General features: G+C 44.6%; 1 protein-coding gene and 1 non-coding gene across 3 annotated transcripts in view; both read right to left on the bottom strand.

The window, feature by feature from the left end:
- The window catches only part of TRIM16 (tripartite motif containing 16), a 146,573-nt gene that overhangs the window by 105,586 nt on the left and 19,423 nt on the right, over positions 1 to 21,564 (bottom strand). For both annotated transcript variants that reach the window (XM_059732190.1, XM_059732189.1), the window contains one exon: positions 14,034 to 14,161. The gene's annotated coding sequence lies outside the window, so the exon portion shown is untranslated. The remainder of the gene's footprint in view (positions 1 to 14,033; positions 14,162 to 21,564) is intronic.
- TRNAQ-CUG (transfer RNA glutamine (anticodon CUG)) lies at positions 21,215 to 21,286 on the bottom strand. Its single transcript has one exon. It is a non-coding gene; the product is annotated as a tRNA-Gln (tRNA).

Raw genomic sequence — 21,564 nt, 5'->3', positions numbered from 1 at the left:
TAATTACCATCCAAATGATTGCTGGCACATAACATAGAGCTAATAATAAAGGAGAAACAAAATTTCAGCCTAGGGCAAAAGGCAAACACACATGAACATTTTCAGGGAGCTTTTAATGTCATGCCCCAAACACAGGACGTTAGTGTAGAAGGTCTCCCACAAAAGACCTGCCTGCAGTGAACTGCCAGGAGCTCAATAGCCCCAAATCTTAAAGCATAACTGGGGTGACTCCACTGACACCAGTGGAGTACATACAGATTCTGACCTGCTGCCAGCTTCCATTGCAGCCAGTGACAAAACTCACATTATCCGTAGTGAGAGAACAGGGAGTCCCACGGGCTGGATGATGTGCCCCTGTGCACTAAACTGCTGGTGTGCAGTGGAGCCAGCGCACAACAAGATCCAGTCCATGGGATTGGGCTATGCAGTGGGTCAGGCCAGCATGTGGCCAAATCAAGCATGTAGGCTCAAGTCAGCACGCAGCCAGATTCAGCATGCAAGGGACAAGCTGGCAAGCAGCTGGATCCACCACACAAATAGTACATGTATGGTGTCAGAACAGCATGTGTGGATGGGACAGGAAGCTGGATTACACCTGTGGACCATCCCCCAGTGCTGGATCCTGCCCACGATCTGGCCCCGCACCATTCATCTGGCCCACATGGCCAAAAGGTTGAGCACCACTGTTGTAGGAGGTCCAAATGCTGATTCTTAAACCACTGCTTTCCCAAGTGGCTTTGAGTCCATGGTTGCAGATCCTTGCAGGTTGAAAATACTAGATTGAGAATTAATACAAATATAGAAGGAGAATGCATACCAAATGGGAAATAAAGGAGAAACTATCATCTAATCTGTCTGCCTGAGCAAGCGAGAAACTAATAATCCAAACACAGAAATAAAACAACAGAAAAAATATAATGTGCAAACCAACAGTAGTTCTACAGAGAAGATGGGAACTGAGAAGGAAGAATGGTCCAGTGGTTACAGCATTAACTTGGAACTGTGGTAAAACTACATTCAAGCCCCTGCTTTGCCACAGACTTCTCCTGAGTGACTTTGCACAAGCCATATACTCGCTTTGCTTCAACTGCCCATCTGAAAAAGGAGATAACAGGACTTCCTTGCTTCACAAGGAGGTTGTGAGTCTACACATCAAAGCCTGGGTGACATTCAGATACTGTAACTCAGAGAACACCAGTGTCATAGATATGAGAATGATGTGAAGCTCAAGGGCATTTTGTTTTATGCAAATGATTTATTTTACCACACCAGGGCTTGGCCATATCTAATGAGATTCCTTAGGAGGGACAGATTTTTTACACCTTCCATGTAGCCAGTTCTTATGATCTTTCTCATCTCATAAGAAAGGAAAACTCTATGCAACAAACTAAACCCCTCCCTTGCAGGAACAGGCTCACCATAAAAAGAAGTTGATGCCTCAGCAGCATCCAAGGAAATGAAAAGCAGATGAAAATACTGGATCTTGCAGCTTCAAAAACATAGAGAAAGGCATGTGGAAGGTAGCGTGTTGTGGGATCTGTGATGGACGACAATTCACAACAGAGGGCATGTTCAAGGAAAGCTCAGAAACTGGGATTTATTCACTGAACATAGTGCACAATTCTAAAATGAAGGTCCAAACTGTATCTCAGGCCCTTCCTTTTGGCAAGAGGCATTCAGCCACTGAAATTTCCTCCCTTAGCCTCTTGCTCTGCTGTTGTTTTTAAAGAAGTTATAGGGATGGAAGTACGTGCCTTGATTTAAAAAAGAACAGGATTGTGCAAAACTGCTAAAAATAATGCAGGGAGCTAAGGAATTGTGGCTCCTGGAATAGAGCACAGATACTCATTGTTCACCTCTGTCCAGCACAATCAAGGCCTTGTCTGCAACGGTGGTGACTTTTACGGTAAATCCTTAAACATGTTTTCCTTAGTCACTCCATTGGTGTGTCTGTCCAGCTGTCTCCACTAAGGTTCTTGTTAGAGAACGTCAAAATATGAAAGAACTGTGCAAGTTTCCTGAGATAGTTCTGATTTTTCCTGTTGCCATGTAGGGCAGTTAGTACAGTGTAAGCTCCCTCATAATCCTAAAATACCAGCATGGTGGGGAATCCAGAGAGCTACTGCATGTGCTGGCAATAGCATAGAGCAGAAGGCTGTTTGACAGACTGCAGGCGTCTGTCTGGGAAACTTGCTACAGAAAAGACTTCAAGCCATGGGTCAATCGTGGACAGAAGATGGGATGGGATTAGAGGGCGTTTTCTGTAATTGTGGCATTTAATAAGCCAGTGAACATGTCAGTCATCTAAAAAGGTGGAAGGAAACTGCCTCTAACAAAAGTGGCATCAGAGGCATTGGAAGGGCAGGATTGGCTATGGTCTTTGATGTCCCCTGGGCCAGCAACAGTGATTGCAGTCCAGACGGGCCCACTGGTAGGAAACTTGAGTGCTCTGATGTTTTTTCGACTTCTAGGCTCAAGGTTCAGCTTGAGTAGATTTCACAGGAAAATCGAAGAGCTATTTGTTCATGTTAAGAAACAGCCCAGGCACTAAAATATGTCAAAGCTGTCTACTGGTTTTCTGACTCCTTTCATCATTTGAATTATCTAAATCCAAGTATCTCAGATTCTCTCAAAAAAGGAATTCAAAGCAAGTATTTCTCCCTTGCTTTTTTCCATTAGTGTCCACTTGTCAGATTTTTACTTTCATCCCATTCAAGTTTGAAATTTCCTATAAGAACTTTTACAGGCAAACTCAATATTTTCTCCTTGTTCCTCACTGCCAGAGAGCTAACGAAAATTGAATGGGAATATGCCATTTTGGGAATCTCTCTGACTTTCCAATGTGCAGACTCAAGATGCAACTCAACACAACTGACTTGCCATGGCCATATCACTTGATCTATCATTTATTTACTCCTGTGTGAACCAAGTAGCAGTAAAATGCAGCCATTTTGGATCTGATATGATTTTAACCTACTTTACACTCAATCTGCACAAGTAAAACTAACTTCACCAAGGGTCTGTCAGTGGAGACTCAGGCACAATATGTCATTTAAAAATATAGGTACTAACTACTATTGGCGGATCAAAGATTTTGAAACGGGGGGTGCGGATGGTGTGGCACATCAAACCATAAAATACATAATATTTTTCTTCAGTTAAAGAGGAACTAGATGCTTTACTAATATGCTAAGGACGTAGGGCATTGTATTATTCAGTTTAATATCAAAGCAAAAACAAATATAACTATTGGCATGTACACAAATTTGATGGATGATATATATAGTGTAAAAAACCACAAATTAGGTAAAAAATAATGAAAACCATCAAAAGATATTGTCATTAGTTCCATAGGCATTATAGTTAAATCTGCATCTCTTATTCAGATTCATAAAACAAAATGAAGCCTTCTTGAGCATCTTGGCAGTACCGCCAATACTTCATTGTCAATCATTTTTACATCCAGTAATATTACTACCCCTGAAGTAAGGTTTTTAGCTAGAGCTGAAAACAGTTTACAGGGCTGTGGAATAGAAGAAAGGCATTACCAGAAATGGCTAACAGACAGCAAAATTGCAGAAGAAAAAATAGTTTGAATAGTGGAATACCAAGGCCCTTAAAAAGGATAAAGGGTTATTAACACCTGTGGAGTGAGAGAGATTAGCAGGACTCAGGGAGCTGATAATGAGCCATGAAGTTAGTTGACTCTCTCAGCACTGCCTGAACAGTAATGCTACTGCCCCTCCTGGGCAGCTGGTTTTAAAGTTTGGGTGGAGCAGAAATCAAAGCTGCACCATTGAATGCCACCCTCATCCTGCAGATCCACCTTTGGTATCTACACTTAGTGGACGCTTTGGGAGGTTTTAGCCTTTCAGTCGAAATGAATTTGATAGAGACATCCATTAGAAAAAATGTCCAGTCTCCAGATCAAGGAAAATGTACAAAACACCTTCAAAAGGTGAGCCTAGGAACAAAAATTCAGATGCAAAAATTCAGAAGCCGGATGAACACTAAGAAACAAGGACTAAACACTGACATACACTTGGTCCAAAAGATATTACCCACAAAAATCCTTTCTAGTCACCAAAAAATTCTATAAAGAAATCCATATTTTTGATAAACAAAAGCTCAGAAGAAAAAATGGGGTGAGATATTTGTTAGCCAATTCTATAGGTATTATTAGGATCATGTACTTTTATGTTAACAATTATATATATATAATTGTGTGTGTGTGTGTGTGTGTGTGTGTGTGTGTGTGTGTGTGTGTATAACACACACACATGCACAGGGAGAGGGAGAGGGAGAGAGAAGGGTATTAAATTTTAGTATTCATACATTCAGAAGGATAAAGGCTTGCTCCATTCTTACACTAAGTTGTGATGCTTGAGTATTTGAGCTGCAGCTGAACTTTGTATGACATTAGGCTTGCAAAATGTATTTCAAAACATCTTGAAATTTGCTTGGTAAGATTTTTGTGGTGGTCACAGATGAGGCACATGTTCTGTACTTCTGCTTATGAGATACGAAGTTGCAGGTTGGCTAAATTTTGCATAACGTTTTTGCTATAAACAAGTGTGGGATAAATATAGATGTATTAAAAATTATGTGGAGCTGCCTCCATCCTATAACTGCAACTGCTGCTGCACCCCTTTTGGCTTGGTCACCTTTAATTATATGTCCTGTTGACTGATTTCAGTCAATAAATTAACTGAGTTTGACCAGCTTGCTCTTTTGGGTCCTTTTCTTAAATATAATTTCTTTTTAGAAACAGCAAGCAAGCCAAAATCTATATTGCTCAGGGCTGTTCCCCCAACCGTGCCCAACCTTTTCTGCATAATCGAATAAAAATCCTCCTGCTGTTTAGATTATTGTCTTCCACTGCCAGTGGGATCTGAAAGGGCATTGAAAATAGCCTAATGCCCACACACATTTACTTCTATGAATCAGATCATCCTTAGCCTCCTTGTATAGAGCTAGGATACAAAAAGCCTTTCCCTCCACTAGCACACATCCCAGAACAAACCCAGGATCTACCACAACTGTGACACTCAGCTAAGGCATGGACTGCTTCCTCCAAGTACTTCCAAAACAAACAGCACCTCAAAGAGGACAATGGGGTGACAGCATCAGAGCCTGGACATTTCTCTTCATTAGCCTGGATTTGGGTGCACCAAGAAAGAAAAATCTTAACAGATAATGCAACCTGTGCATGGACACCAGGATACTCACAGAGGGTTTGCCTCTTCCAAAGGCAATTGTCCTTAAGACACCCACCCATGCAGAATATCCTCACTCCACTCCCAGCATTGGGCTGAGCTAATAAATGCAAATAAGCTTCTGCATGTCTTCCCATTCTTGACTGCCTAGTTAACTAGTAAAAAAAAGAACCACTGCAATATAAATTCAGCTGTGTTCTGGTCTGTCTCAGGCATTTTCATTTCAGTGGCCAGATAAAGGGTGAGCAGTGATTCATGAGACACTCTGCACTGCCCACTTCCTCTCTGTCAGTGGAAATCCTGCTCCAGGTTGATCAAAGGACCCTGAAGTTATACCCCAGATCTCTCCCATTTACTGCTGTCAGTAGAGATGAGGTAGAAAGCAGAAGGAAAATCTGGGCAATCATTCTTTGCCAGGCAGATGCAGTACTAACTTACTAAATCTACTCTCAAGCACATGGGTGTAACTCTCATGAACAGGTTCTACAGGCTGACTATGTAGCTATAAAAAACCTTTCAACTCCAGAGCCAGGGTAAGAAAGCTCTTGAAGAGATCAAATAATGGACATCGTTTGCAGAGGTACATTTTTTGATCACATTACCTCATCTCAACTGCAAAAAATTCTAGCTCACAGCTGGACCTCCTGGTTTCTTCCTCCTCCAAAATGATATCCTGCTCCCCATTAAACTGATTTAATGGCCTGCTTTATTGGTGATTGTCTCTGGCAGTTCATTCAGCATTTTATACAAAGAAAATCAGCCTGAAATTGCTTCCGCAATGCTCCAACTCATTATCTTATTTAAGACACCTGGCTGTAGTACCGTGATTTCTTAGGCAGACATAGATCTTTGAAAATACAGTCACTCTGGCCAGTTTTAGCTTCATGGAGGGATGGCCGTAGCCCTCCAAGCCTCCCCTAGTGCTGCCGCCACTTGACCCATGCAGTCTGTAGCAGCTGTACCCGCCCCACTCCTGCCTGCAGCGCAGCCCACCCCACCGCCAGGAAGAGGCTTGCGCTCCCGGGAAGCCATGACAGGGGTTGCTGCCCTTATCAAGGTCCCTGCCCCCTCACTGCTCTAGCAGCAGGGGCAGGGGCATGGCCCCCTTAGGCGAGGGGGGTTACTTCCCCCAGTCCCTCCAGCATCTTGTGGAGCGGACAGGGAGGGAGCTTATTCTGCCACTCGCCCTGCACAGAGATCAATTGGCGGAGGTGGCAGTCAAGGCTGGCAGACCCCAGCTGTGGTCCCCAAGGGGGGAATAAACCCCCCTTCTGCCTGGGGGGGCCATGCTGGCCAGAGTCTAGTCATGTCCCCCACCGCTGCAGCAGAGAGCGGGGAGCACCAGGCAGACCCTGGCTCAGGTCCATGCTGGTGGGACAGGGAGGAGGGAATTAAACCCTTCCCTGGCCAGTTCTCTTAAGGCTACAGCCAGGGCTGGCCACACCCCTGCCACTGGAGCAGCAAGTGGAGAAATGCCTGGTAGGTCCATGCTGGTGGGACAGGGGAGGGAGGGGGAATAAACCTCTTCCTTGCCCCCTTTGCCTTAGGGGGGCCGGCACCTGGCTATGCCCTCACCCCAGCTCTGGCTCCAGAGCTGCAGAGCATGCTGGGATAATGGGGGACTCTGGTTTAACTTAAACCAGGAAGGGGTCTGGGACAGACGTTCCATAAACCGGTTTGAGCTCAATCAGTGAAGTCTGATACTACATTCAACCAGGCTTATCTTAAACTGGTTTCAGCCATCTTCAAACTGGTTTATGTGCACTGAATGTCTGTTCTGTTACAGGTTTAAACCAGTTTCTGATCACTTAAATCGGTTCATGTGTAACTTCTGTCCCTCGCCCAGTGGACCATCTTACATGGGACTGTGGGAAATTGCATCTTTAAGAGGCTTCCACAAGTGCCAAGTGGAAGTGGTTCTTATGCAGGACAGAGACCCAACAATTGGACAGTGAATGGAGTAGACATCTATCCGAATCCTTGACACAATGGCAGAATGGGATTTTCTATCCTTTAACCCCTGACATGCCTTGGTATTCACAAAGGAAAGCCAACGATTCTTACTGTAGCTGTTCTGCTCTTCCTCACTGTTTACAAAGAAGACGCAATACTAACTTACTAAATTTACTCTCAGGCACATGGGTGCAACTCTCAATGAACATGATCTTCCACTCAGTTGTCTTGGCCAAGTTCATCTGTGACTTAAGCGGCACGGGTTTCACACTAAGCTACTCTGCCCTGCTGTACACTTCCATAAGCAATGTTATTCCATATTTACTCAGATGTAAGAATTCATGCCATATTTTTATGTTACTTATACCGATTAATTCCTGTGGAGTTACTACAGGTTCACTCCGGTGGAAACAAGATCAGAACCAGGATCGCTGACTTGAGTGTCAGCTCTTTGTATCCAAAGAAAACTTATTTCCCCAAATCAGTGGATTAGCTTGAAAGAATGGGACGTAAATACAGATGTATATTTGGAGTTTTTTGTTATTTGCCTTCATGTATTTGAGTCTTTGGGGTGTCACTGGGATACATTTTCAAGGTTTTCTCTACAACTCCGATGGCTAGAAGCAATTTTTTGTAACAAAAGCTACAATCCCTTCTAATCACATGCCTAAAGGAGCTGCAGCATTAAGAAAATCATCAAGGATCGAGGGATCTGTGATATAATCATGAGAGCTGGCAATGCTACATTGGCTTTGTGGATGAGTGCAGAAGCAAGACAGAAAATTGGATGTCAGCACAGTAAGCAAAACCTAGAAGTAATCCAGCTCAAAAGTACTTCACTTTCCTCTTTCATTTATAAAGAAAGGCACAGAATGAATAAGGCTTCCAGGTTCCAGTGGACCAGTAAATAATTAGGGGTCTTACAAAAACCACTTCTTTTGGTACAGAAAATGCAGAAAGGCACAGGCCCAAGCTCTCTGCTGATGTAAATGGTTGCAGCCTCATTTGAATCCAATGGCTCTATTGAAACCACTGGACCTGCACCAATTTGCATGAGCAGCCATTTAAGCCTGAAATCATATTTGCAGAGCACACCAGGGCATTCAAACGGGCTTGCTCCTACTTCTAACCAAGCAAAGGATGACGGAATAAAATGTAACCTCAGCCAAGCTGTGTGTGCTCTGGAGAGAAGGGTTTCAGCTGCACCTGTGCATTTGATGACTCAGCGGTTCTGGCCAAAACCTGAAGGGGAACAAGGTCAGGACAGCTGTTTTGTTTTGTTTTCTCAAAGGTTTTCTCTATGCAAACATGGCCTCCCACCAAAACAATAATGTTTTTACCAAGTGGACAAAGTTAAATAATTAATCTGGCATTTTGTCCAGAGTCTGATCTCCTGCTCTGAGTCATGTGCTGTGCATCCCAGGGAGAGGGCTGAGCAAGGAGGCATCCTCACTTGTCTTGGACTGCTGCAAACAGGCCAGACAGCAACCACCACCCCACACACAGTGCGAGCTTGCCTCTTACCCTAAAGGGCAGGCAGCAAGTACTGTCGCACCCATCATTGCTTTAATAGGCTCCTGTCCTTAGTGCACTGGTCCCCACCCTCTGCTGGGCAACACTGTTGAGTGAATAGCACACCAGAGGCAACATTGTGAACTACTCTCGCTACGAACCTCAGTGTGAGACCCTGAGCAGCCCTGAACCATCTTGCAGGTAACTCATTGCTCACAAGCTATATGTTGAAGGCTGGGCAAGAACCCATATTTAACCACGTATAAAAATAATCAAAGACATGACACTGAGAAAAGAAAGACGACCAGAGGCCTGCTTAGCTTTGCCAGCATGTCTTAGTCAGTCAGGGTTTCTTTAGAGGTTAATCAAATGGTCACAATTTGTAAGCAGGCATGATCCCCCTGGGATGGAGATGTACTTTGGAGCAGACACACAGGCAGTCATACAGCCATGGTAGGTTCAGAAAAATAGAGGGGGCCCTATGCGCTACAGAAGGATTCAACCCAAGTGAAGGTAATGTCATATCTAGCAGCTTCCTATAATTATGGATTGTATCAGAAGAGGGCAGTATAAGTTTAATCAGGAGTTCTTGCTCACCCAGAGCACCTTTGCACCCCCACAGCTTAACCTGGAAAAGCTGTCTCCTCTTTATGCTGCTGTATTTCTTCTCCCTTTCTACACACACCCTTCCACACACACCCTTGGGTTACTACTCATAGGAGTGATTTTAGCAATGAGACTGTGATTATTTAGATCAGATCCAAATGTGCCCTACCAGACATACTGCATTGCATCCCAATGAAATCATAGAGCTAGATCTTCAAGGAGAAGCTGGGCATCACAATGGCGGGCATGGCAGCATTTAAATTGCAGGCACCTGGCTGCAAATAGAATTCACAAAATCCAAGTTTGACCCCAAAGCTCCTAATATGGTGAGTGGGGAAAGTTGTGTGGCTGAGAATGGGATCTACAACAGCCAGTGTGCCAAGTGGATAGTCACCTACAATGGCCAACACAAAAGCTAAAAAGGGACTGCATCTTAAGCCTATCTCCATCTCCTCTCTATAACCAAGGCATCTTGCTTTGGTTGTACTGAGGAGCCTTCCTCAAACTAGGATTCACAGAATTAAGCATGTAGCCCCCCACTCCCCACCCTTTTTTTTTTTTTTTTCAAATCATGACTGGAGGAGGAGAACCCCATCCCCTTTTATCTGATAGTTCAATAGTAAAAACATGAACCTAAGATGTGCGAAACCTGGGTTCAGTTCCCTCTTCTGTCTTGTGGATCTGTATATAACTATCCCTTTGCTTAAAGTTGTGTGTGTGTGAGCCTTTGCAGAATTGGGGCCTTTGGCCTTACATGAGACTTAAATGATGCATAACACCTTGTTCAGACCCTGTGGACCCAGGTGAACTCACTCCTTATTAGTACAGATGGAGAGGAGATTATGCCAGAGGAGCCGCTGGCTGTGATTCTGGCATCGCTTTGAAACAAATGGAGATAAATCCACAATGCACTGTGGAGCAGAGTCCCTTGGTGGAGTGTTTAGATTGCTCAGCAGCCAAAGCAAATACGTTTCCGCAGCAGGTTATAGAAGGCTGTTAATCCAGCCGTGCAACCAGTTCCTTTGAGCTGAAAAATGGTCTTCTTTCTTTGTATTCAAGCCTGTCAGCTACCATGACCCTGGTAAAGTTCACTGATTTCCAAGTCTTCACTTAAGGAGCTACATTATAAATAAGAGGGAGGGTGATTTTTTTAAAGTATTAGAAAAATATTAAATCACTGCCACTCTGACTCATCTTTTTCATCAGTTTCCCTTTTACTTGTTTTTCCTTTTTTATATCTTCTCAAACACATTGGCACAGCTCCTTGTGTGGTGCACATGGGCACAGTTCCTTTACTTTCTAAGTGTCATAGCTCACTGTTGAGGTTGCTGGGACCCCAGAGACCAGTTGAAGATGTCCCCCAGCTGCTGGACAAAGCCATCACTAGTCTGAGGACTTGCTCAGAAACCAGGCCCATGTTCTCCCAGAAGGTTTGGAAAAATCCAACAAATCCTGCAAGGCACTTTGGCTAAACTGAAAGTTTGGGTGGGCAACTGCAACTGGGCTCATTGTTTGGACTGCAGATTTTACAAACTGCAGTTTTGTGTAGCTACCTATAGGAAAAAGCAAGATGTCTTTCCAAACCACCAAGCTCAGGCTCAGGGAAACTAGGTTCAGTTCCCTCATCTGTCACAAATGCCCCATGTGAGCATAGGCAAATCATGTAGTTTCTCTGGGCCTCAACTCCCCAGAGGTAAAACAGAGATAATGCTACTTTCTTGGTCTGTGTCATCTAGATTGGAAGCTCTTTGGGACAGCAGCTGACTTGCTGTAGCTTGCACACCACCTTACATGAGGAGGGCTCTAGTTGTTACTAACCCAGACAGCTCTTTGCCTTCACTTCTGACAGAGGAGACTGACCATTTTCTCTCTGGGTTTCTAACAGCGGAAGTCAGAGTGGCTACAGTCCTATGTTTGCTCAGTTCTGTAAGTCAGCCCTGTAAAGCCCAGGAACTGGGGAAAACTTCCTTCAGGCCTCTGTAGCTCATTTCCAGCCCTCATACCTGCAGCCTGTAACAGCCTGAGTAGTGACTAGACTTGGCTCCCTTTTATTAACAGCTCTGCTTGGCATAGACTAGGGTCCTAGAGCCCACACGAAATTTCTGCCTGGAATAGCTCACTGCTCAATCCCAAGAGCAGTGCCTTCGCAGACTCATCCCCCAAGAGCTGATCGAGTGAACATGGTAAGGATTGATTTTGTAACTGAAAAGCACATTCACAAATCACATCTCATCTGCTTTCTATGCAACATTAACTGCAGAGTCTAGGGATTGTCATACTGAAGCCATAGAGAGCACAGCTCCATTCACTGCTCACAGCACTTCCCTCTGACAGACATAGCATCAAAGCAGGCAGCACCTTAGCTTTGTGTCCCATTACATTGTGTTCCCAGCTCCTCCCATATCACCACAAGCAGTAAGATGCTATTGAAAGCAATGGGACTGCTCAAGTTAGCAAGCCCTGCATGCTGCAGTGAGAGTTTGCAGGATCACTCTTCTAGTCCATGACTTCCCCCAGTAGAAATTTCTTCTTAGAGCTCAGTTAGCACACCAGGCTCTCTTTTCTCTAATACCTCTATGTCAGTGACCCTGGAGTCACCGAAGATGGTGGGTATCAATGTCTTCCCTTGTAAACATGTGTAGGAAGTCTCTATTCATCACTCCCATTCCCCCTTCTATTCTTGTGTATGTCTTTTGACAGCCCATTTTCTGTTGTTCTGCCTTCCTCCTGTCTGCATCTCACTGCCAATGACAGCAAGAAAACGTTGCAGGGTGAAATACCACTGGAGATGCAGCTGAAGATAATTCATGTATTCTGTGGTTTATGTCTTTCTATAGCTGCCTGTAAGAGGAATGGTGCCTTGAAGAGGGAATCAGACATGCTTTGCTCTGTCACATTAAGAGATGCTTCAAGGAGTTGATTCCCTGGCCTTTCTGGCACTGCTCCGAGCCAAGGCAGAACAAAGGAGGCATTTCTCTTGGCTGGCTCCTATCAGAGCACCATCTTCTTGAGAGGCAGGGCCATGGTCACACCCAGCCTATCCACAACAGGGAAGAGAAGGCAGGCTGCATCCTTCATAGTGGTACCAGAACTGAGTCTGAAGGCTAAGTTCTGTCACAGTTCACTTCTACATCCTCTCTGCTCTTCTCCTCTGTGGACTGCAGCTGAAAACCATAAGTTGTCAGTGTAGAATCACAGACATGTACAGAGGCAGAGCCAAGATGATAAGGCAAGAGCTCTCAGCTTCCTGCCTTTTTTTCCATCCATTTCATAGATTCATAGATTGTAAGGCCAGAAGGGACCTTGGAAGATCATTAGGTCCAGCCCCCTGCACCAAGCAGGGAAGATAACTGGGAGTCAGGTGACCCCAGCAAAGTAAATGTCTAGTCTCCTCTTGAAGATTTCTGGTTTTCTGGAAGGGTGTTTTATCAATGCTGTTTCTCTGAGTTGTGCTTACCAAGGACCTTTGGCCATATGATGCTCATAAACCAGGTCTGAATACTTCCGCTGACATCAGTGGAGATCCTGCAGCCAATGGAGGGCAGTGGGTGGTGCAGTGTACTGCAAGAGTTGCACTATGGTAAGCCAACTGCAACATAAATAGTGATGCATGAGCTGCTTTGATAACAGCGTGTCTGGAGAACCATTAATTGATCTCAGTCTCTTTATCTTCAAATGATTGGTGCTGCTAGCAAGTCAAGTTTGACCTGTAGCCCCACCCCAGTCCTAGTGCTGTCAACGCTCAGCAACAAATTGTTATTATTTGTGTTACCATAAACTCCAAACATAACCAAACCTCTCTTGTGCAAGATTCTATACAAACAGATTAAATGAACAGTCCCTGCTCCAAAGAAGTCACAGGAAAAATAATGTTCTTTCATCACTGTTAACAATTTGCATGTAGCACAGGTGCCAATTATAGCAAACCCTGCAACTACAAATAAATAGTTTGAGTAGTTGGGCACCCTATATATTCGTATAAGCAGTCTCTGTGCCATATGTTGCTGTAATACTAGCCTCTTTTGGTGTAAGCCAAATTTCCATCAACAAACTAAGACTTAAGACTAAATACAGACAGGCAAAAAACCCAAGACTGAATCGATTCAATTTTCATAGGTTAGTCTAAGCTGCTGGAAATGCAGCTACATGCCTGCTGTGGCCCAGGCCAGAAGCCAGGGGGCACTAGAGCATGCCTTCCTGCTGGACTGGAGAAGACAGCTTGGGCCAAGGCTAGCCCACCTGCCCTGCAAAGCATCCTGGGATGCTGGGGGAGTGTGAGTTAACTTAAATCTGGAGGGGATCTGGGACAGAAGTTCAATACACTGTTTTAATCTAAATCAGTAAAATTTGATACTATACTCATCCAGGTTTATCTTAAACCAGTTTTGGCCATTTTGAAAGCAGTTTATGTGCACTGAATTTCTGTTGTGTTACAGATTTGAACTGGTTTCTGATCACTTATACTGGTTTATGTGTAATTTCTATCCCAAGCCTAAAGGTTGACTAACATGCATGGAAAATCCTGATTGGTGCAGTCATGCACCAGTGCCATCATAATAGATTAAATATTTTCACAAAGCAGATTGTGAATCTTGTGTGCTCACTGCCACATGCTTTCACTGATATTAAATGGTTGGCAAGATTCCAAAAGAGTTTCCATGTTTGTACAGAAAAATACCGGGGTTCACATTAGGGATAAAAATGCATGAGGGTTTGAATTTGCCCAGCTTCAAGCCATACACTGACCTCTACTTGGAACTTCCTCTCTGTGTAAGTGACTGTAGTTGTTAGGTTTCTTTCCTCTTCCTTTGAAGTTTCTGGTTCCTGTGAAAGAGGGATGATGAGAAGGACCAGTATTCTCCTTGGATGTGATCCTAGGGTAAGACAAGCTCATGGTAAAAATTTCAAGAACTTTTTTGCACCCTTTGATAGTTGATGCAAACAAACTGTAACTACTGCCCTGCAACAAACGATATTTACCAATTATTATTTATTTGTGAATTTTTTCACTAACATCACAGCCATGCTTAGGAGTCCCAGTCTTTGATGTCTGAAATTGCTTATCCGCTTGAGAATGCCTGGAAAAGAACTGTATACAATGTCACCATCTAGGTCAATGGAGTCTTTCTGGGATTCCTATCCATTGTTTTGACAGCAACAAGGCTAAATTAAGCTTTCCACTCTTTCAGTTTTAGTGGTCAAATATCTACCAAGTGCTCAGCCATGATTCCTTAGCTTGTGTTTAAGGCAACCAGGATTCCCAAGTGGTCTCATATTCACATATTAGCCAGACTCAGGCTTCTGAGATCAGACAAGATCAGGCACATTCAATTTGGCATAGACCAAAGATGTGTGTTGGCCTCTAGTGCCAAAGTGTAGATTTAAAGTTAAACTTGAAGCTTCTTAAAAGAGAAAAAATAAAAATGAAGGAATGTAAAGCCCACTAAAAGTAACCCTGTTATGGTTCATTGTCAAAGAGACCTGCCTGTAATTTAAATGCTAATCCAGTGAAAAATGTCCTCAGCAATCATGAGTGATACATTTTAGAATTCAAAGGGCCAGATGGTTTTCAGCTGGTGTAATGTAATATAATCTACTGAAAGGAATGGAATTTCATTTTTTATTTCAGTATAGCTACATCACTTTACACCAGTTGAGAACCTGGCCCATAATTCTTGCTTTCAGTGCACTTAGTGCTTGCATGGTGGAGGCCGTGGGTTTATCAAGATAGTGACAACTGCACTGCACATCCAGTGTCCTGATGCCTCAACCTACTCACACCACTCCTAGGAGTGAATGTGCAATTCAGTTTCCATGGATAATTCAGTGCTGGACTGTTCTGACTAGCCTGCCAAGAAGGTAGCTAATAAATGCTAATTGCGGTGATGCTGAAAGCTCTGTACTGCACCTCACTAAACCTATTTTACATAGGCTGCCAAACAGATACCTGGTGGTGGTGCCAAAATTTGGGGCCTTTTGGCCACTGCTGAAATGGAACACTGTCCTGCAAACGAACATGAACGTGAGTAACCTTACTGAGGCAAATAGTCCTATTCAACTCACATCTAAGGGGTAGGCCAGAGTCTATTTCTCCAAGCCCCAGAAACCATTATAAAGTCAAAACAGCTAAGAGGACTTCAGAAAATTCTTTTACAGCAAGTAAGTGATGAAGAAAATCAGATCAAATAGACAAATGGCCATAGTGATGCTTTCCTATGCCCCAGAAGTTTAACACAACAGGGCCAGGTAGGGAAAGCCAGAAATGTGTGGCACTTGAATAGTTTGAAGTTGGCTGTGCTGCCAGATGAGAGTAAGGAGCATTGACTGAGCAGGGTGTGGAAAGATTGTTCTACAGATTAATTCTTTGTATTATTAATTTTACTGTACTGGTTCCTAAAGGGGCCAGCCAGGATCAGGGCCTAGTTGTGCTAGGTGCTGCACAAACACTTAATAAGAGTCAATCCCTGCCTGAAAGAGTTCACACTCTATATTGATACATAAAGAGGTGGAAGGGAAAACAAGATACAGACAGCTGATGTGACTTGCCCACATACACATGGCTGGTCAGTAGCAGAGTTGGGAATTAATATCAATAGGCATCCTCCAAGCTGCACTCTCTTGCCTGCAGCTGGCCTAAGTCCTCAGTTTCAAGACATTCACTTGCAGCCTTTAAGGAACAGGAACCAAGGCAACTTAACTGAAATTGTTCAATACTGCTGAGAAGACATTTAAATGGGAAAACCCCATGGTTTTCGAAAGAGTGAACACTCAATGGCTGCCTGTTTATGAAGAGAATGACAGGACTCTCCAGCAATCACTGTATATGTTTGTACAAAAGAGGAAAAGAGGAGATTAGCCTAAGTTGTAGATTGAATTTCCTCAGAGGGATGAACAAGAATTGAGAAGTAGCAACATACACCAGAAACATTTATGACAAGGTTAAAGGATCCTCAAATTAACAAGGCAGTAGGTCAAGACAACGTACATTTGATCCTCCTTAAGGAAGGGCAGACACAGAAAGAGGAGATGCTTTGGCAAGTTCAAGAGAACCCCCAGGAGACCTGAATGCAGGCCACATATCTCAGTAATTCAACGAGGATCAGCAGAAAAGTTTAGAGAAGAAGCACTTTGACACATGCTGCAGGGCAAGGGGGGAGACGCTGCATGGATTAGGCAACCCAACGGGAAGAACATGGCCTGAGCAGAGGGAGCCCCATTTCAAGAAGGCAAAGCTATGCCAAGTAACAGACTGTATCTATCCAAATATTTTATGCAAACAAAAGAAAAACCCCACTGGGATTTTCAGCGTCCACTGTTAATATAGAAAATATCACATATTATATCTGAAGAGGTAATAAATGAAGGGCAGCCAAAAGCATGAGCTTTTCAAACCAAAAACCAGATCCAAAATATATTAGGCTCAGTTTCTGGCCTAGTGAATGCAGGCACTAGGACCTGGCCTGAGCAGGGGCTAAAAATAGGATACATTTGCGCCTCTAGGTCACCGGTTGAAGTCTAGGCCCAAATTAATGGTGTCTGATACTTAGTGACCCCAAACCATTTTCTAGCATACAGGTGCCCCCTGCAACAGACCTACCATGGAAATGTAGCACTTCGGTTATTAGAAGCCTAGGGCACAAAACATGTGAGTGGTATTCAGGTGCTCAGTCACCATGGTTTCCATAAACTCCTCAGATTTGGGTTTGAATTCAAGCCCACACAAACAACAATGTTCAGTCAATAGTCAGGGCTGTTGAATTAGTTTAGAGGCAAAGGTGACCAAGATATGGCCCGTGGGCCAGACCTGGCCTGTGAATCCTTGTCATCCAGCCTGCAGGGCTCTCCATGGGTCTGAAAATTTGGCAGTAGAGAAGCAGTGGCCATGTTAAATGCTGGCACCACTCATCTTATTACTAAATTTCCAGACCTGCAGAGAGCCTTATGGTTGGGATCTAGATGCAAAACTGTATCATCTGGTCCATGAGGCCAGAGATGTGGCAGCAGGAGGAGCAACAGCTGCTGTAGCACCAGGAACCACATCAATTAATGCTGCTGGAACCAAACTAGAGCCCACAGACAAAATGACGTGGCTTTGTGCACTGGATCCTGCTCCCAGGCCAGCCCCATGTCACTCACCTGGCCTGCGGGGCCAGATGAGTTGGACACCACTGGTCTAGGGAATTCACACTGAACTGGGCCCAGATTCCCTCTGAGGAGTCGCACCTTTCTGTTGAACCTGGGCCAAAATCTGGTGAGTTTAACACAGCAGAGTCTAAATGTGTAACAAAAGTTTTTTCAGTCTTGATGGAGGACTCCATCTCTAGTAAGGAAATGGAGCTAGGAGTGGGAGCAGGTCTAAGAGGGGGAGAGGCTGCAGGCAGGATCCTCAGGCTCAATCAGCTCCAAAGTGGAACTCAATCTGCCCCCATCGACCCAACAGGTTGTTGGATCAGGAAGGGCACTCTAACTCATGGCACTTTATGTAAAGCTCTGTGAGATAGAGCAGGCCTGCACGGCTGTCAGTGCCCTTTCTGAAGGATTTTGATAATGCAGGGAAGGAGGAGAGGACAAGAAATAATGGGCACAAGCTGAGTGAAGATCGCTTCAGGTTAGACATAAGAAAAAACTTCTTTACAAGTCGAGTGCTGAGGGTTTGGAACAGGCTTTCCCCAGAAGTGGTATGGTGATCCACCCTGGTGATCTTCAAAAAGCATCCGGATGCCTACCTTGCTGGGGACATCTGATCTCAGCAGTCTTTCCTGCCCAAGTGCAGGGGGGGCTGGACCCAATGATCTGTAAGGTCCCTTCCAGCCCCTAACAACTATGAAACTATGAAAAGAAAATAAACAGAATGCTACACCACCCACTAGCTATGCTAAACTTCTTCAAAGGGTAACCAGGCTCCAGCTTAGTGTTATGATATATTGTACTTCAGGACTTAGAGTTGCATTCCTGAAATAAGACCCTCTAGAACTCCAAAGATATACAAATACTAGGGCTATTCTAAGATCAAGAACAAGATATTAATATATCTCAGAAGCATGCAACTTGAAGGGGCAGGGGGCAACCTGAATGAAAACAAACACAAACAGAGTGCTCTTCTATTTTGAGGTACAAGTGTGAAATAATGATGTCTGGAATATTCTAATTCTCCTGGATGAGGACCAATTTTAAGTAGGAATTCAGGACAATTTTTGGAAGACAGAGTACCTACTGCTTCTGCTACCACCAAAACCCTTACCAGCACTATCGGTGGAGAGCTCAGTTCAGATCAAATGGAACATTTGCCCAAACTGTTGCAGAAATTTTAGTTTTTAAGTTAGGAAAGCCTCACAGACTCCAGGCCAGACCCTCAGGTTATGCGTCTCAAACTAGTGCACGGTTCCATTGAAATCAATGGCGTTATGGCCTTCTAATTTTTACCCCTTACTTCCCCAAGTGATTGGTGGAATTCTTTCAAGGCTGCCTGGGATGACCATTATCTCAACTATTTTGTTGGGATTGGGTGCATTCAGTCCAGTCTGGCCGTAGAATTTCCTACCTAATAATATAGTGTGACTCCTGGAGGAAAAATATGCTTTTCCCATTTCATTAGTAAATCTTCCTCCTTTGAGGCATCTTGGCCACATGAAGTAATTGCATTCATTGTAGTTTTAGCCACAAGGAAAATTAACATATAGCTTGGGACCACGTGCTATGTAAGAACCTTATGTATGGTTCCTACTTAGATAAAATCTTAGTCAATGGCAATTATAATCAGTGGTCATTTTACTTGGACCTTGACTGTGGGTCTGAGTCCTTGTCATGTTTCTGACAGTCTCAGCACTCTTTAAGAGATCTCTCTGGAGCCACAATTAAAAGAGATCTAGCCAAATGCAATTCCTTTTATTCACACACAGGATTTTCCTTCTGATTCTATTTTCTGATTCTGTTGCCATTGGAAAAGGAAAACCAAAGGGGAAATCATTGTGTTGCTTAGTGGATAGACAACAGGACTGGGGCTTTGGAGATAGTGTTCTGTTCCTGGTTCTGTTACTGATTTGCTGAACAACCAAGAGCAAGTCACTCCATTCGTCGGTACTGCAATTCCCCCATCTGAACAAGAGAAAAGGGCACTAACTTCCCCTGTAAAGTGCTTCAAGACATATGTATGAAAAGCACTATGTAACCCCTAAGATTGTTATTATGATAGCTAGCGCTTGCAATATACACATTTGTGCATGCTAGAATCCTTTGGGTAGTTTCATAGTGTAGTGTGCTTAGGGTCAGAAGGGACCTAAACAGACCATCAGGGCCAACCCCCTGCCCCAGGCAGGAACGAGTGCGGGGTCATAACACCCCAGCCAAATATCTGTCCAGCCTCCTCTTGAAGACCCCCAAGGTAGGAGAGAGCACCACCTCCCTTGGGAGCCCCTTCCAGAGCCTGGCAGCCTTAACTGTAAAGTAATGTCTTCTGATGTCCAGCCTGAACCTTCTCTCTAACAACTTGTGACTGTTATTCCTAGTAACCCCTGGTGGTGCCTGGGGGAACAGAGCCTCCCTCAGTTCCCGCTGGTCCCCACTGGTGAGTTTGTAAATGGCCACCAGATCCCCTCTCAGCCTTCTCTTGTGGAGGCTGAATAGATTCAGGCTCTTTAGCCTCTCTTCATAGGGCCTGCCCTGCTGCCACTTGACCATGTGAGTGACCCTCCTCTGGATCCTCTCAATGCTGTCCACATCCCTCTTGAAGTGCGGTGCCCAGAACTGAACGCAGTACTCCAACTGTGGCCTGACCAGCGCCGCATAGAGGGGAAGGATCACCTTGCTGGACCTGCTTGTGATGCATCTGTAGATGCACGGCAAGGTGCGGTTAGCCTTACTGACCACTTCATCGCATTGGTGGCTCACACTCATCCTGGAGTCAACAGTGACTCCAAGATCCCTTTCTGCCGCCATGTTGACAAGAAGGGTGTTCCCCAGCCTATAGGTGTGTTGCTGGTTTCTTCTCCCTAGATGCAGTACCCTGCACTTGTCTGCCTTGAATCCCGTCCTATTCTCATCCACCCACCTCTGTAACCTGTCTAGATCTAGCTGGATTCTGCCCCTCCCCTCCAGCGTGCCCACCTTGCCCCACAACTTGGTGTCATCAGTGAATTTGGACAGCGTGCTTTCCACACCCATATCCAGATCGCTGATAAAGATGTTGAACAGTACAGGCCCCAGGATCGAGCCCTGGGGGACTCCACTGCCCACATCCCTCCAGGTTGAAGACAACCCATCCACCACCACTCTCTGGGTGCAACCATCTAGCTAATTTGCCACCCGTCTGACTGTGTAGGCATCAGTGCCACAGCCACCTAGTTTTTTTGAGAGAATGTGGTGGGAAACCATGTCAAAAGCTTCTTAAAGTCCAGGAAAATGACAATTACCCTGACACCCTCGTTCAGGGACTTTGTGACCTGATCATAAAAAGAAAGCAGGTTAGTCAGGCAGGACCTGCCCTCAATGAACCCGTGTTGGTTGCCCCTGAGCATTACCTCCTCTTCTGGGCCCTTGCAGATGTGCTTCTTGATAATTTTCTCAAAGGTCTTTCCAAGGACCGAGGTGAGACTAATGGGCCAATAGTTACCCGGGTCCTCTTTTCTCCCCTTCTTGTAAATGGGGACCACATTGGCCCTTTTCCAATCCTCTGGTACCTGGCCAGTGCCCCATGAGCACTCATAGAGCCGTGCCAGGGGCCCCACTATGATCCCCACCAATTTCCTCAGCACCCATGGGTGAAGAGCATCTGGACCAACTGATTTAAACACGTCCAGCCCCTCCGACAAAATTCCCTACCTAGGTCATCCCTGACTTTAGGCATGGCGGTGCCTCCCCTGGGTCCGTCAGTAATCCTAGTGGGGGAAATGTCCTGGTCCCTGTTCAGGAATATGGAGGCAAAAATCTTTAGGTTCCACCGAGATTTGAACTCGGATCGCTGGATTCAGAGTCCAGAGTGCTAACCATTACACCATGGAACCCCTGAGTAAACATAGACAAAACAGGTTCCTACGTAGGTACTTGTCCAATTGCATAACTGTGAAGCTCCATCCTAGGTCCCACTGAAGCCCATGAAAGCTGTAGGAACTCAGCCCCTATCAGGATTTGTCCACATGTCATAACATTCTCTCACTGGCAGTCAACTCAGTGACAGCCAATCCAACAACTCAATTGATGGTTGTTTTCCCCCTAAAAATAATATGAAGAGATATGAGAACCTAAGAGGCTGCAAACTAAGCTTTCATCAAAAAGAATAGAT

The sequence above is a fragment of the Alligator mississippiensis genome, chromosome 8 (genome assembly GCF_030867095.1).
Source record: "Alligator mississippiensis isolate rAllMis1 chromosome 8, rAllMis1, whole genome shotgun sequence".
Classification (NCBI taxonomy): domain Eukaryota; kingdom Metazoa; phylum Chordata; order Crocodylia; family Alligatoridae; genus Alligator; species Alligator mississippiensis.
The sequence above is the reverse complement of the archived record's forward strand: the minus strand, read 5'-3'. Positions and strand labels throughout refer to the sequence as shown.